This window comes from Balaenoptera physalus, assembly GCF_965194825.1.
Source record: "Balaenoptera physalus genome assembly, chromosome: 15".
NCBI lineage: Eukaryota > Metazoa > Chordata > Mammalia > Artiodactyla > Balaenopteridae > Balaenoptera > Balaenoptera physalus.
The window spans coordinates 1,234,116-1,248,612 of record NC_138894.1 but is presented as its reverse complement, the minus strand read 5'-3'; positions in this window follow the sequence as shown (position 1 = coordinate 1,248,612).

Here is a 14,497-nt window from a genome sequence, read left to right as displayed (position 1 = left end):
ACCCACTTGACTCACTTCCAGAGAGATATCAATACATAGGTTTGAAGATTCTTACTAGTCAGATATATTCTTGTGCGGTGAATAGGGGGTGTTGAGTCCAGGTCACTGAGCAAGGAGTAGGTCTTTCTATTACATATTGGGCTTATGGAACGGTATCTGAGCTAATTTGAAACCCTTGTTTTATGCATCACCCCACCTCACCTTTCCCTTTAAGCAGCCATAGTGTGTTTTCTAAACGTGTGACTCTGTTCTGTTTTGTAATTCAGTTCAAGTGTAGCGGTTTTTACATTCCCTCTATAAGTGATAGCTTATGATAAGTGTCTTTTTCTGTGTGACTTATTTCACTTAGAATCGTCGTACCTAAATCCACTCATCATGCTGCTACTAGGCTTATGACATTGATTTCATGGCTGAGTGATATTCCATTGTACATAAGGACCACCACTTCTTTATCCATTTTTCTCTTTCCTGGGATATTCAAGGTGTGATGAAGTGGAGGTTCTTGTCAACAGAGCAGCCCTAAACTTTGGGGTGCCTGTGTCTTGCTGATTTTTAGTTTTCCCAATTTATACGCCCATGAGTGGAAGTGCCCTATGCGCTCTAAGCTGTGTTGTTTCGGTGTTTCAGGCACACCGTACACTTCTCCAGAGTGGCTGTTGGCAATTTACATCCCACCCATCAGCGTAGCAAGCCTCCCTTTTCTCCACGGCCTGTCCTGCATTTCTGGTTTTTACACTTTTTTCAGCATGGCCCTTTTGACCGATGGGAAGCGAGACTTCTTTGTAGCGCTGATTTGCCTTTCCAGGTTGCTTGGTTGGCCAAAAAGGGCGTATGCGTTTTTTCCTGAATATATTCAGGAAAAAACGCATACGCCCTTTTTGGTCAAGGGCATCATTGTCGACGTTTTGCCGCTTTTCATGTGCTTTAAAGGCGATTCGAAACTACCTCCTGAAATCTGTTTCCTGCAATTCTGCCTTGCTTTCAAATCCTCCTAGTTGCCTTCCCTCAATATATTTGTGGACGAGAGTTATCATTTATAACTCTGCAGGTGTGTGAATTGCAGTGCCCCTGAGCTCCATTTTTCAACTCGCTTTTTTGGGAGCTGACCGCAAAAGGGCAGGAATGCCTCAGGCCCTATTCTGGTTCCGGGCGGCAGGCTGAGCCTGTGGTTAATTCTTCTTCCTGAATGGAAAATAGAGTGACCTGTGCCTGTCCCAACACCTAGAGCTAGTCTCTCATTGGCTCCCCCTCTTCCCGTTCATCCTCAGGACAAATTGCAAGCTGTACGGAACAGGAGGTTAAAGGTGCTGATGCTCCAAGGAGGGAGAGTGCTAGTAAAGCGGCTGGAATGGCGAACCCGAGCACAAGGAGATGAGAAATGAGGTGCGTTTTAGAAACCTTTCCCGATCACACGGTGTACCACCTTCTGGGTTTCTCATGCACGTTTTCGATGTAGGAAGATGCCCTTGAACCTGGAGATTTGGGACCCATGGGATGGGTAACAGGCAGTATTACTTTAAAGGCTCTGCCTTTGCTCCCCGAACCTCACCAAACCTCTCAGCCCCGAGAGTGTCCACCCTTCTGTCTCATCCAGCTGTGGGTCTAGATATGGTCAATCCAGGTTGCATCACAGCCCCTGAACGAATTTTGTAAGAATTTCTCTCTCTTTCACTGTCTTTGATTCACGGGTTTTTAAAAGTAATTTATTTTTATAATGGGGTTTAGCTGCTTTTCACGGCTGTGTTTATGCCGCTTTACACCCACTTGACTCACTTCCAGAGAGATATCAATACATAGGTTTGAAGATTCTTACTAGTCAGATATATTCTTGTGCGGTGAATAGGGGGTGTTGAGTCCAGTTCACTGAGCAAGGAGTAGGTCTTTCTATTACATATTGGGTTTATGGAACGGTATCTGAGCTAATTTGAAACCCTTGTTTTATGCATCACCCCACCTCACCTTTCCCTTTAAGCAGCCATAGTGTGTTTTCTAAACGTGTGACTCTGTTCTGTTTTGTAATTCAGTTCAAGTGTAGCGGTTTTTACATTCCCTCTATAAGTGACAGCTTATGATAAGTGTCTTTTTCTGTGTGACTTATTTCACTTAGAATCGTCGTACCTAAATCCACTCATCATGCTGCTACTAGCCTTATGACATTGATTTCATGGCTGAGTGATATTCCATTATACATAAGGACCACCACTTCTTTATCCATTTTTCTCTTTCCTGGGATATTTAAGGTGTCATGAAGTGGAGGTTCTTGTCAACAGAGCAGCCCTAAACTTTGGGGTGCCTGTGTCTTGCTGATTTTTAGTTTTCCCAATGTATACGCCCATGAGTGGAAGTGCCCTATGAGCTCTAAGCTGTGTTTTTTCGGTGTTTCAGGACACACCGTACACTTCTCCAGAGTGGCTGTTGGCCATTTACATCCCGCCCATCAGCGTAGCAAGGCTCCCATTTCTCCATGGCCTGTCCTGCATTTCTGGTTTTTACACTTTTTTCAGCATGGCCCTTTTGACCGATGGGAAGCGAGACTTCTTTGTAGCGCTGATTTGCCTTTCCATGTTGCTTGGTTGGCCAAAAAGGGCGTATGCGTTTTTTCCTGAATATATTCAGGAAAAAACGCATACGCCCTTTTTGGCCAAGGGCATCATTGTCGACGTTTTGCCGCTTTTCATGTGCTTTAAAGGCGATTCGAATCTACCTCCTGAAATCTGTTTCCTGCAATTCTGCCTTGCTTTCAAATCCTCTTCGTTGCCTTCCCTCAATATATTTGTGGACGAGAGTTATCATTTATAACTCTGCAGGTTTGTGAATTGCAGTGCCCCTGAGCTCCATTTTTCAACTCGCTTTTTTGGGAGCTGGCCGCAAAAGCGCAGGAGTGCCTCAGGCCCTATTCTGGTTGCGGGCGGCAGGCTGAGCCTGTGGTTAATTCTTCTTCCTGATGGGAAAATAGAGTGACCTGTGCCTGTCCCAACACCTAGAGCTAGTCTCTCATTGGCTCCCCCTCTTCCCCTTCATCCTCAGGACAAATTGCAAGCTGTACGGAACAGGAGGTTAAAGGTGCTGATGCTCCAAGGAGGGAGAGTGCTAGTAAAGCGGCTGGAATGGCGAACCGGAGCACAAGGAGATGAGAAATGAGGTGCGTTTTAGAAACCTTTCCCGATCACACGGTGTACCACCTTCTGGGTTTCTCATGCATGTTTTCGATGTAGGAAGATGCCCTTGAACCTGGAGATTTGGGACCCATGGGATGGGTAACAGGCAGTATTACTTTAAAGGCTCTGCCTTTGCTCCCCCAACCTCACCAAACCTCTCAGCGCCGAGAGTGTCCACCCTTCTGTCTCATCCAGCTGTGGGTCTAGATATGGTCAATCCAGGTTGCATCACAGCCCCTGAAAGAATTTTGTAGGAATTTCTCTCTCTTTCACTGTCTTTGTTTCACGGGTTTTTAAAAGTAATTTATTTTTATAATGGGGTTTAGCTGCTTTTCACGGCTGTGTTTATGCCGCTTTACACCCACTTGACTCACTTCCAGAGAGATATCAATACATAGCTTTGAAGATTCTTACTAGTCAGATATATTCTTGTGCGTTGAATAGGGGGTGTTGAGTCCAGGTCACTGAGCAAGGAGTAGGTCTTTCTTTTACGTATTGGGTTTATGGAACGGTATCTGAGCTAATTTGAAACCCTTGTTTTATGCATCACCCCACCTCACCTTTCCCTTTAAGCAGCCGTAGTGTGTTTTCTAAACGTGTGACTCTGTTCTGTTTTGTAATTCAGTTCAAGTGTAGCGGGTTTTACATTCCCTCTATAAGTGATAGCTTATGATAAGTGTCTTTTTCTGTGTGACTTATTTCACTTAGAATCGTCGTACCTAAATCCACTCATCATGCTGCTACTAGCCTTATGACATTGATTTCATGGCTGAGTGATATTCCATTGTACATAAGGACCACCACTTCTTTATCCATTTTTCTCTTTCCTGGGATATTTAAGGTGTCATGAAGTGGAGGTTCTTGTCAACAGAGCAGCCCTAAACTTTGGGGTGCCTGTGTCTTTCTGATTTTTAGTTTTCCCAATGTATACGCCCATGAGTGGAAGTGCCCTATGTGCTCTAAGCTGTGTTGTTTCGGTGTTTCAGGACACACCGTACACTTCTCCAGAGTGGCTGTTGGCAATTTACATCCCGCCCATCAGCGTAGCAAGGCTCCCTTTTCTCCACGGCCTGTCCTGCATTTCTGGTTTTTACACTTTTTTCAACATGGACCTTTTGACCGATGGGAAGCGAGACTTCTTTGTAGCGCTGATTTGCCTTTCCAGGTTGCTTGGTTGGCCAAAAAGGGCGTATGCGTTTTTTCCTGAATATATTCAGGAAAAAACGCATACGCCCTTTTTGGCCAAGGGCATCATTGTCGACGTTTTGCCGCTTTTCATGTGCTTTAAGGGCGATTCGAATCTACCTCCTGAAATGCGTTTCCTGCAATTCTGCCTTGCTTTCAAATCCTCTTCGTTGTCTTCCCTCAATATATTTGTGGACGAGAGTTATCATTTATAACTCTGCAGGTTTGTGAATTGCAGTGCCCCTGAGCTCCATTTTTCAACTCGCTTTTTTGGGAGCTGGCCGCAAAAGCGCAGGAGTGCCTCAGGCCCTATTCTGGGTGCGGGTGGCAGGCTGAGCCTGTGGTTAATTCTTCTTCCTGATGGGAAAATAGAGTGACCTGTGCCTGTCCCAACACCTAGAGCTAGTCTCTCATTGGCTCCCCCTCTTCCCGTTCATCCTCAGGACAAATTGCAAGCTGTACGGAACAGGAGGTTAAAGGTGCTGATGCTCCAAAGAGGGAGAGTGCTAGTAAAGCGGCTGGAATGGCGAAGCCGAGCACAAGGAGATGAGAAATGAGGTGCGTTTTAGAAACCTTTCCCGATCACACGGTGTACCACCTTCTGGGTTTCTCATGCATGTTTTCGATGGAGTAAGATGCCCTTGAACCTGGAGATTTGGGACCCATGGGATGGGTAACAGGCAGTATTACTTTAAAGGCTCTGCCTTTGCTCCCCCAACCTCACCAAACCTCTCAGCCCCGAGAGTGTCCACCCTTCTGTCTCATCGAGCTGTGGGTCTAGATATGGTCAATCCAGGTTGCATCACAGCCCCTGAAAGAATTTTGTAAGAATTTCTCTCTCTTTCACTGTCTTTGTTTCACGGGTTTTCAAAGTAATTTATTTTTATAATGGGGTTTAGCTGCTTTTCACGGCTGTGTTTATGCCGCTTTACACCCACTTGACTCACTTCCAGAGAGATATCAATACATAGGTTTGAAGATTCTTACTAGTCAGATATATTCTTGTGCGGTGAATAGGGGGTGTTGAGTCCAGTTCACTGAGCAAGGAGTAGGTCTTTCTATTACATATTGGGCTTATGGAACGGTATCTGAGCTAATTTGAAACCCTTGTTTTATGCATCACCCCACCTCACCTTTCCCTTTAAGCAGCCATAGTGTGTTTTCTAAACGTGTGACTCTGTTCTGTTTTGTAATTCAGTTCAAGTGTAGCGGTTTTTACATTCCCTCTATAAGTGATAGCTTATGATAAGTGTCTTTTTCTGTGTGACTTATTTCACTTAGAATCGTCGTACCTAAATCCACTCATCATGCTGCTACTAGGCTTATGACATTGATTTCATGGCTGAGTGATATTCCATTGTACATAAGGACCACCACTTCTTTATCCATTTTTCTCTTTCCTGGGATATTCAAGGTGTGATGAAGTGGAGGTTCTTGTCAACAGAGCAGCCCTAAACTTTGGGGTGCCTGTGTCTTGCTGATTTTTAGTTTTCCCAATTTATACGCCCATGAGTGGAAGTGCCCTATGCGCTCTAAGCTGTGTTGTTTCGGTGTTTCAGGCACACCGTACACTTCTCCAGAGTGGCTGTTGGCAATTTACATCCCACCCATCAGCGTAGCAAGCCTCCCTTTTCTCCACGGCCTGTCCTGCATTTCTGGTTTTTACACTTTTTTCAGCATGGCCCTTTTGACCGATGGGAAGCGAGACTTCTTTGTAGCGCTGATTTGCCTTTCCAGGTTGCTTGGTTGGCCAAAAAGGGCGTATGCGTTTTTTCCTGAATATATTCAGGAAAAAACGCATACGCCCTTTTTGGTCAAGGGCATCATTGTCGACGTTTTGCCGCTTTTCATGTGCTTTAAAGGCGATTCGAAACTACCTCCTGAAATCTGTTTCCTGCAATTCTGCCTTGCTTTCAAATCCTCCTAGTTGCCTTCCCTCAATATATTTGTGGACGAGAGTTATCATTTATAACTCTGCAGGTGTGTGAATTGCAGTGCCCCTGAGCTCCATTTTTCAACTCGCTTTTTTGGGAGCTGACCGCAAAAGGGCAGGAATGCCTCAGGCCCTATTCTGGTTCCGGGCGGCAGGCTGAGCCTGTGGTTAATTCTTCTTCCTGAATGGAAAATAGAGTGACCTGTGCCTGTCCCAACACCTAGAGCTAGTCTCTCATTGGCTCCCCCTCTTCCCGTTCATCCTCAGGACAAATTGCAAGCTGTACGGAACAGGAGGTTAAAGGTGCTGATGCTCCAAGGAGGGAGAGTGCTAGTAAAGCGGCTGGAATGGCGAACCCGAGCACAAGGAGATGAGAAATGAGGTGCGTTTTAGAAACCTTTCCCGATCACACGGTGTACCACCTTCTGGGTTTCTCATGCACGTTTTCGATGTAGGAAGATGCCCTTGAACCTGGAGATTTGGGACCCATGGGATGGGTAACAGGCAGTATTACTTTAAAGGCTCTGCCTTTGCTCCCCGAACCTCACCAAACCTCTCAGCCCCGAGAGTGTCCACCCTTCTGTCTCATCCAGCTGTGGGTCTAGATATGGTCAATCCAGGTTGCATCACAGCCCCTGAACGAATTTTGTAAGAATTTCTCTCTCTTTCACTGTCTTTGTTTCACGGGTTTTTAAAAGTAATTTATTTTTATAATGGGGTTTAGCTGCTTTTCACGGCTGTGTTTATGCCGCTTTACACCCACTTGACTCACTTCCAGAGAGATATCAATACATAGGTTTGAAGATTCTTACTAGTCAGATATATTCTTGTGCGGTGAATAGGGGGTGTTGAGTCCAGTTCACTGAGCAAGGAGTAGGTCTTTCTATTACATATTGGGTTTATGGAACGGTATCTGAGCTAATTTGAAACCCTTGTTTTATGCATCACCCCACCTCACCTTTCCCTTTAAGCAGCCATAGTGTGTTTTCTAAACGTGTGACTCTGTTCTGTTTTGTAATTCAGTTCAAGTGTAGCGGTTTTTACATTCCCTGTATAAGTGACAGCTTATGATAAGTGTCTTTTTCTGTGTGACTTATTTCACTTAGAATCGTCGTACCTAAATCCACTCATCATGCTGCTACTAGCCTTATGACATTGATTTCATGGCTGAGTGATATTCCATTGTACATAAGGACCACCACTTCTTTATCCATTTTTCTCTTTCCTGGGATATTTAAGGTGTCATGAAGTGGAGGTTCTTGTCAACAGAGCAGCCCTAAACTTTGGGGTGCCTGTGTCTTGCTGATTTTTAGTTTTCCCAATGTATACGCCCATGAGTGGAAGTGCCCTATGCGCTCTAAGCTGTGTTGTTTCGGTGTTTCAGGCACACCGTACACTTCTCCAGAGTGGCTGTTGGCAATTTACATCCCACCCATCAGCGTAGCAAGCCTCCCTTTTCTCCACGGCCTGTCCTGCATTTCTGGTTTTTACACTTTTTTCAGCATGGCCCTTTTGACCGATGGGAAGCGAGACTTCTTTGTAGCGCTGATTTGCCTTTCCAGGTTGCTTGGTTGGCCAAAAAGGGCGTATGCGTTTTTTCCTGAATATATTCAGGAAAAATCGCATACGCCCTTTTTGGTCAAGGGCATCATTGTCGACGTTTTGCCGCTTTTCATGTGCTTTAAAGGCGATTCGAAACTACCTCCTGAAATCTGTTTCCTGCAATTCTGCCTTGCTTTCAAATCCTCCTAGTTGCCTTCCCTCAATATATTTGTGGACGAGAGTTATCATTTATAACTCTGCAGGTGTGTGAATTGCAGTGCCCCTGAGCTCCATTTTTCAACTCGCTTTTTTGGGAGCTGACCGCAAAAGGGCAGGAATGCCTCAGGCCCTATTCTGGTTCCGGGCGGCAGGCTGAGCCTGTGGTTAATTCTTCTTCCTGAATGGAAAATAGAGTGACCTGTGCCTGTCCCAACACCTAGAGCTAGTCTCTCATTGGCTCCCCCTCTTCCCGTTCATCCTCAGGACAAATTGCAAGCTGTACGGAACAGGAGGTTAAAGGTGCTGAATGTCCAAGGAGGGAGAGTGCTAGTAAAGCGGCTGGAATGGCGAACCCGAGCACAAGGAGATGAGAAATGAGGTGCGTTTTAGAAACCTTTCCCGATCACACGGTGTACCACCTTCTGGGTTTCTCATGCACGTTTTCGATGTAGGAAGATGCCCTTGAACCTGGAGATTTGGGACCCATGGGATGGGTAACAGGCAGTATTACTTTAAAGGCTCTGCCTTTGCTCCCCGAACCTCACCAAACCTCTCAGCCCCGAGAGTGTCCACCCTTCTGTCTCATCCAGCTGTGGGTCTAGATATGGTCAATCCAGGTTGCATCACAGCCCCTGAACGAATTTTGTAAGAATTTCTCTCTCTTTCACTGTCTTTGTTTCACGGGTTTTTAAAAGTAATTTATTTTTATAATGGGGTTTAGCTGCTTTTCACGGCTGTGTTTATGCCGCTTTACACCCACTTGACTCACTTCCAGAGAGATATCAATACATAGGTTTGAAGATTCTTACTAGTCAGATATATTCTTGTGCGGTGAATAGGGGGTGTTGAGTCCAGTTCACTGAGCAAGGAGTAGGTCTTTCTATTACATATTGGGTTTATGGAACGGTATCTGAGCTAATTTGAAACCCTTGTTTTATGCATCACCCCACCTCACCTTTCCCTTTAAGCAGCCATAGTGTGTTTTCTAAACGTGTGACTCTGTTCTGTTTTGTAATTCAGTTCAAGTGTAGCGGTTTTTACATTCCCTGTATAAGTGACAGCTTATGATAAGTGTCTTTTTCTGTGTGACTTATTTCACTTAGAATCGTCGTACCTAAATCCACTCATCATGCTGCTACTAGCCTTATGACATTGATTTCATGGCTGAGTGATATTCCATTGTACATAAGGACCACCACTTCTTTATCCATTTTTCTCTTTCCTGGGATATTTAAGGTGTCATGAAGTGGAGGTTCTTGTCAACAGAGCAGCCCTAAACTTTGGGGTGCCTGTGTCTTGCTGATTTTTAGTTTTCCCAATGTATACGCCCATGAGTGGAAGTGCCCTATGAGCTCTAAGCTGTGTTTTTTCGGTGTTTCAGGACACACCGTACACTTCTCCAGAGTGGCTGTTGGCAATTTACATCCCGCCCATCAGCGTAGCAAGGCTCCCATTTCTCCATGGCCTGTGCTGCATTTCTGGTTTTTACACTTTTTTCAGCATGGCCCTTTTGACCGATGGGAAGCGAGACTTCTTTGTAGCGCTGATTTGCCTTTCCATGTTGCTTGGTTGGCCAAAAAGGGCGTATGCGTTTTTTCCTGAATATATTCAGGAAAAAACGCATACGCCCTTTTTGGCCAAGGGCATCATTGTCGACGTTTTGCCGCTTTTCATGTGCTTTAAAGGCGATTCGAATCTACCTCCTGAAATCTGTTTCCTGCAATTCTGCCTTGCTTTCAAATCCTCTTCGTTGCCTTCCCTCAATATATTTGTGGACGAAAGTTATCATTTATAACTCTGCAGGTTTGTGAATTGCAGTGCCCCTGAGCTCCATTTTTCAACTCGCTTTTTTGGGAGCTGGCCGCAAAAGCGCAGGAGTGCCTCAGGCCCTATTCTGGTTGCGGGCGGCAGGCTGAGCCTGTGGTTAATTCTTCTTCCTGATGGGAAAATAGAGTGACCTGTGCCTGTCCCAACACCTAGAGCTAGTCTCTCATTGGCTCCCCCTCTTCCCCTTCATCCTCAGGACAAATTGCAAGCTGTACGGAACAGGAGGTTAAAGGTGCTGATGCTCCAAGGAGGGAGAGTGCTAGTAAAGCGGCTGGAATGGCGAACCGGAGCACAAGGAGATGAGAAATGAGGTGCGTTTTAGAAACCTTTCCCGATCACACGGTGTACCACCTTCTGGGTTTCTCATGCATGTTTTCGATGTAGGAAGATGCCCTTGAACCTGGAGATTTGGGACCCATGGGATGGGTAACAGGCAGTATTACTTTAAAGGCTCTGCCTTTGCTCCCCCAACCTCACCAAACCTCTCAGCGCCGAGAGTGTCCACCCTTCTGTCTCATCCAGCTGTGGGTCTAGATATGGTCAATCCAGGTTGCATCACAGCCCCTGAAAGAATTTTGTAGGAATTTCTCTCTCTTTCACTGTCTTTGTTTCACGGGTTTTTAAAAGTAATTTATTTTTATAATGGGGTTTAGCTGCTTTTCACGGCTGTGTTTATGCCGCTTTACACCCACTTGACTCACTTCCAGAGAGATATCAATACATAGGTTTGAAGATTCTTACTAGTCAGATATATTCTTGTGCGGTGAATAGGGGGTGTTGAGTCCAGTTCACTGAGCAAGGAGTAGGTCTTTCTATTACATATTGGGTTCATGGAACGGTATCTGAGCTAATTTGAAACCCTTGTTTTATGCATCACCCCACCTCACCTTTCCCTTTAAGCAGCCATAGTGTGTTTTCTAAACGTGTGACTCTGTTCTGTTTTGTAATTCAGTTCAAGTGTAGCGGTTTTTACATTCCCTCTATAAGTGACAGCTTATGATAAGTGCCTTTTTCTGTGTGACTTATTTCACTTAGAATCGTCGTACCTAAATCCACTCATCATGCTGCTACTAGCCTTATGACATTGATTTCATGGCTGAGTGATATTCAATTGTACATAAGGACCACCACTTCTTTATCCATTTTTCTCTTTCCTGGGATATTTAAGGTGTCATGAAGTGGAGGTTCTTGTCAACAGAGCAGCCCTAAACTTTGGGGTGCCTGTGTCTTGCTGATTTTTAGTTTTCCCAATGTATACGCCCATGAGTGGAAGTGCCCTATGCGCTCTAAGCTGTGTTTTTTCGGTGTTTCAGGACACACCGTACACTTCTCCAGAGTGGCTGTTGGCAATTTACATCCCGCCCATCAGCGTAGCAAGGCTCCCATTTCTCCATGGCCTGTGCTGCATTTCTGGTTTTTACACTTTTTTCAGCTTGGCCCTTTAGACCGATGGGAAGCGAGACTTCTTTGTAGCGCTGATTTGCCTTTCCATGTTGCTTGGTTGGCCAAAAAGGGCGTATGCGTTTTTTCCTGAATATATTCAGGAAAAAACGCATACGCCCTTTTTGGCCAAGGGCATCATTGTAGACGTTTTGCCGCTTTTCATGTGCTTTAAAGGCGATTCGAATCTACCTCCTGAAATCTGTTTCCTGCAATTCTGCCTTGCTTTCAAATCCTCTTCGTTGCCTTCCCTCAATATATTTGTGGACGAGAGTTATCATTTATAACTCTGCAGGTTTGTGAATTGCAGTGCCCCTGAGCTCCATTTTTCAACTCGCTTTTTTGGGAGCTGGCCGCAAAAGCGCAGGAGTGCCTCAGGCCCTATTCTGGGTGCGGGTGGCAGGCTGAGCCTGTGGTTAATTCTTCTTCCTGATGGGAAAATAGAGTGACCTGTGCCTGTCCCAACACCTAGAGCTAGTCTCTCATTGGCTCCCCCTCTTCCCGTTCATCCTCAGGACAAATTGCAAGCTGTACGGAACAGGAGGTTAAAGGTGCTGATGCTCCAAAGAGGGAGAGTGCTAGTAAAGGGGCTGGAATGGCGAAGCCGAGCACAAGGAGATGAGAAATGAGGTGCGTTTTAGAAACCTTTCCCGATCACACGGTGTACCACCTTCTGGGTTTCTCATGCATGTTTTCGATGGAGTAAGATGCCCTTGAAGCTGGAGATTTGGGACCCATGGGATGGGTAACAGGCAGTATTACTTTAAAGGCTCTGCCTTTGCTCCCCCAACCTCACCAAACCTCTCAGCCCCGAGAGTGTCCACCCTTCTGTCTCATCGAGCTGTGGGTCTAGATATGGTCAATCCAGGTTGCATCACAGCCCCTGAAAGAATTTTGTAAGAATTTCTCTCTCTTTCACTGTCTTTGTTTCACGGGTTTTCAAAGTAATTTATTTTTATAATGGGGTTTAGCTGCTTTTCACGGCTGTGTTTATGCCGCTTTACACCCACTTGACTCACTTCCAGAGAGATATCAATACATAGGTTTGAAGATTCTTACTAGTCAGATATATTCTTGTGCGGTGAATAGGGGGTGTTGAGTCCAGTTCACTGAGCAAGGAGTAGGTCTTTCTATTACATATTGGGCTTATGGAACGGTATCTGAGCTAATTTGAAACCCTTGTTTTATGCATCACCCCACCTCACCTTTCCCTTTAAGCAGCCATAGTGTGTTTTCTAAACGTGTGACTCTGTTCTGTTTTGTAATTCAGTTCAAGTGTAGCGGTTTTTACATTCCCTCTATAAGTGATAGCTTATGATAAGTGTCTTTTTCTGTGTGACTTATTTCACTTAGAATCGTCGTACCTAAATCCACTCATCATGCTGCTACTAGGCTTATGACATTGATTTCATGGCTGAGTGATATTCCATTGTACATAAGGACCACCACTTCTTTATCCATTTTTCTCTTTCCTGGGATATTCAAGGTGTGATGAAGTGGAGGTTCTTGTCAACAGAGCAGCCCTAAACTTTGGGGTGCCTGTGTCTTGCCTATTTTTAGTTTTCCCAATTTATACGCCCATGAGTGGAAGTGCCCTATGCGCTCTAAGCTGTGTTGTTTCGGTGTTTCAGGCACACCGTACACTTCTCCAGAGTGGCTGTTGGCAATTTACATCCCACCCATCAGCGTAGCAAGCCTCCCTTTTCTCCACGGCCTGTCCTGCATTTCTGGTTTTTACACTTTTTTCAGCATGGCCCTTTTGACCGATGGGAAGCGAGACTTCTTTGTAGCGTTGATTTGCCTTTCCAGGTTGCTTGGTTGGCCAAAAAGGGCGTATGCGTTTTTTCCTGAATATATTCAGGAAAAAACGCATACGCCCTTTTTGGTCAAGGGCATCATTGTCGACGTTTTGCCGCTTTTCATGTGCTTTAAAGGCGATTCGAAACTACCTCCTGAAATCTGTTTCCTGCAATTCTGCCTTGCTTTCAAATCCTCCTAGTTGCCTTCCCTCAATATATTTGTGGACGAGAGTTATCATTTATAACTCTGCAGGTGTGTGAATTGCAGTGCCCCTGAGCTCCATTTTTCAACTCGCTTTTTTGGGAGCTGACCGCAAAAGGGCAGGAATGCCTCAGGCCCTATTCTGGTTCCGGGCGGCAGGCTGAGCCTGTGGTTAATTCTTCTTCCTGAATGGAAAATAGAGTGACCTGTGCCTGTCCCAACACCTAGAGCTAGTCTCTCATTGGCTCCCCCTCTTCCCGTTCATCCTCAGGACAAATTGCAAGCTGTACGGAACAGGAGGTTAAAGGTGCTGATGCTCCAAGGAGGGAGAGTGCTAGTAAAGCGGCTGGAATGGCGAACCCGAGCACAAGGAGATGAGAAATGAGGTGCGTTTTAGAAACCTTTCCCGATCACACGGTGTACCACCTTCTGGGTTTCTCATGCACGTTTTCGATGTAGGAAGATGCCCTTGAACCTGGAGATTTGGGACCCATGGGATGGGTAACAGGCAGTATTACTTTAAAGGCTCTGCCTTTGCTCCCCGAACCTCACCAAACCTCTCAGCCCCGAGAGTGTCCACCCTTCTGTCTCATCCAGCTGTGGGTCTAGATATGGTCAATCCAGGTTGCATCACAGCCCCTGAACGAATTTTGTAAGAATTTCTCTCTCTTTCACTGTCTTTGTTTCACGGGTTTTTAAAAGTAATTTATTTTTATAATGGGGTTTAGCTGCTTTTCACGGCTGTGTTTATGCCGCTTTACACCCACTTGACTCACTTCCAGAGAGATATCAATACATAGGTTTGAAGATTCTTACTAGTCAGATATATTCTTGTGCGGTGAATAGGGGGTGTTGAGTCCAGTTCACTGAGCAAGGAGTAGGTCTTTCTATTACATATTGGGTTTATGGAACGGTATCTGAGCTAATTTGAAACCCTTGTTTTATGCATCACCCCACCTCACCTTTCCCTTTAAGCAGCCATAGTGTGTTTTCTAAACGTGTGACTCTGTTCTGTTTTGTAATTCAGTTCAAGTGTAGCGGTTTTTACATTCCCTCTATAAGTGACAGCTTATGATAAGTGTCTTTTTCTGTGTGACTTATTTCACTTAGAATCGTCGTTCCTAAATCCACTCATCATGCTGCTACTAGCCTTATGACATTGATTTCATGGCTGAGTGATATTCCATTGTAC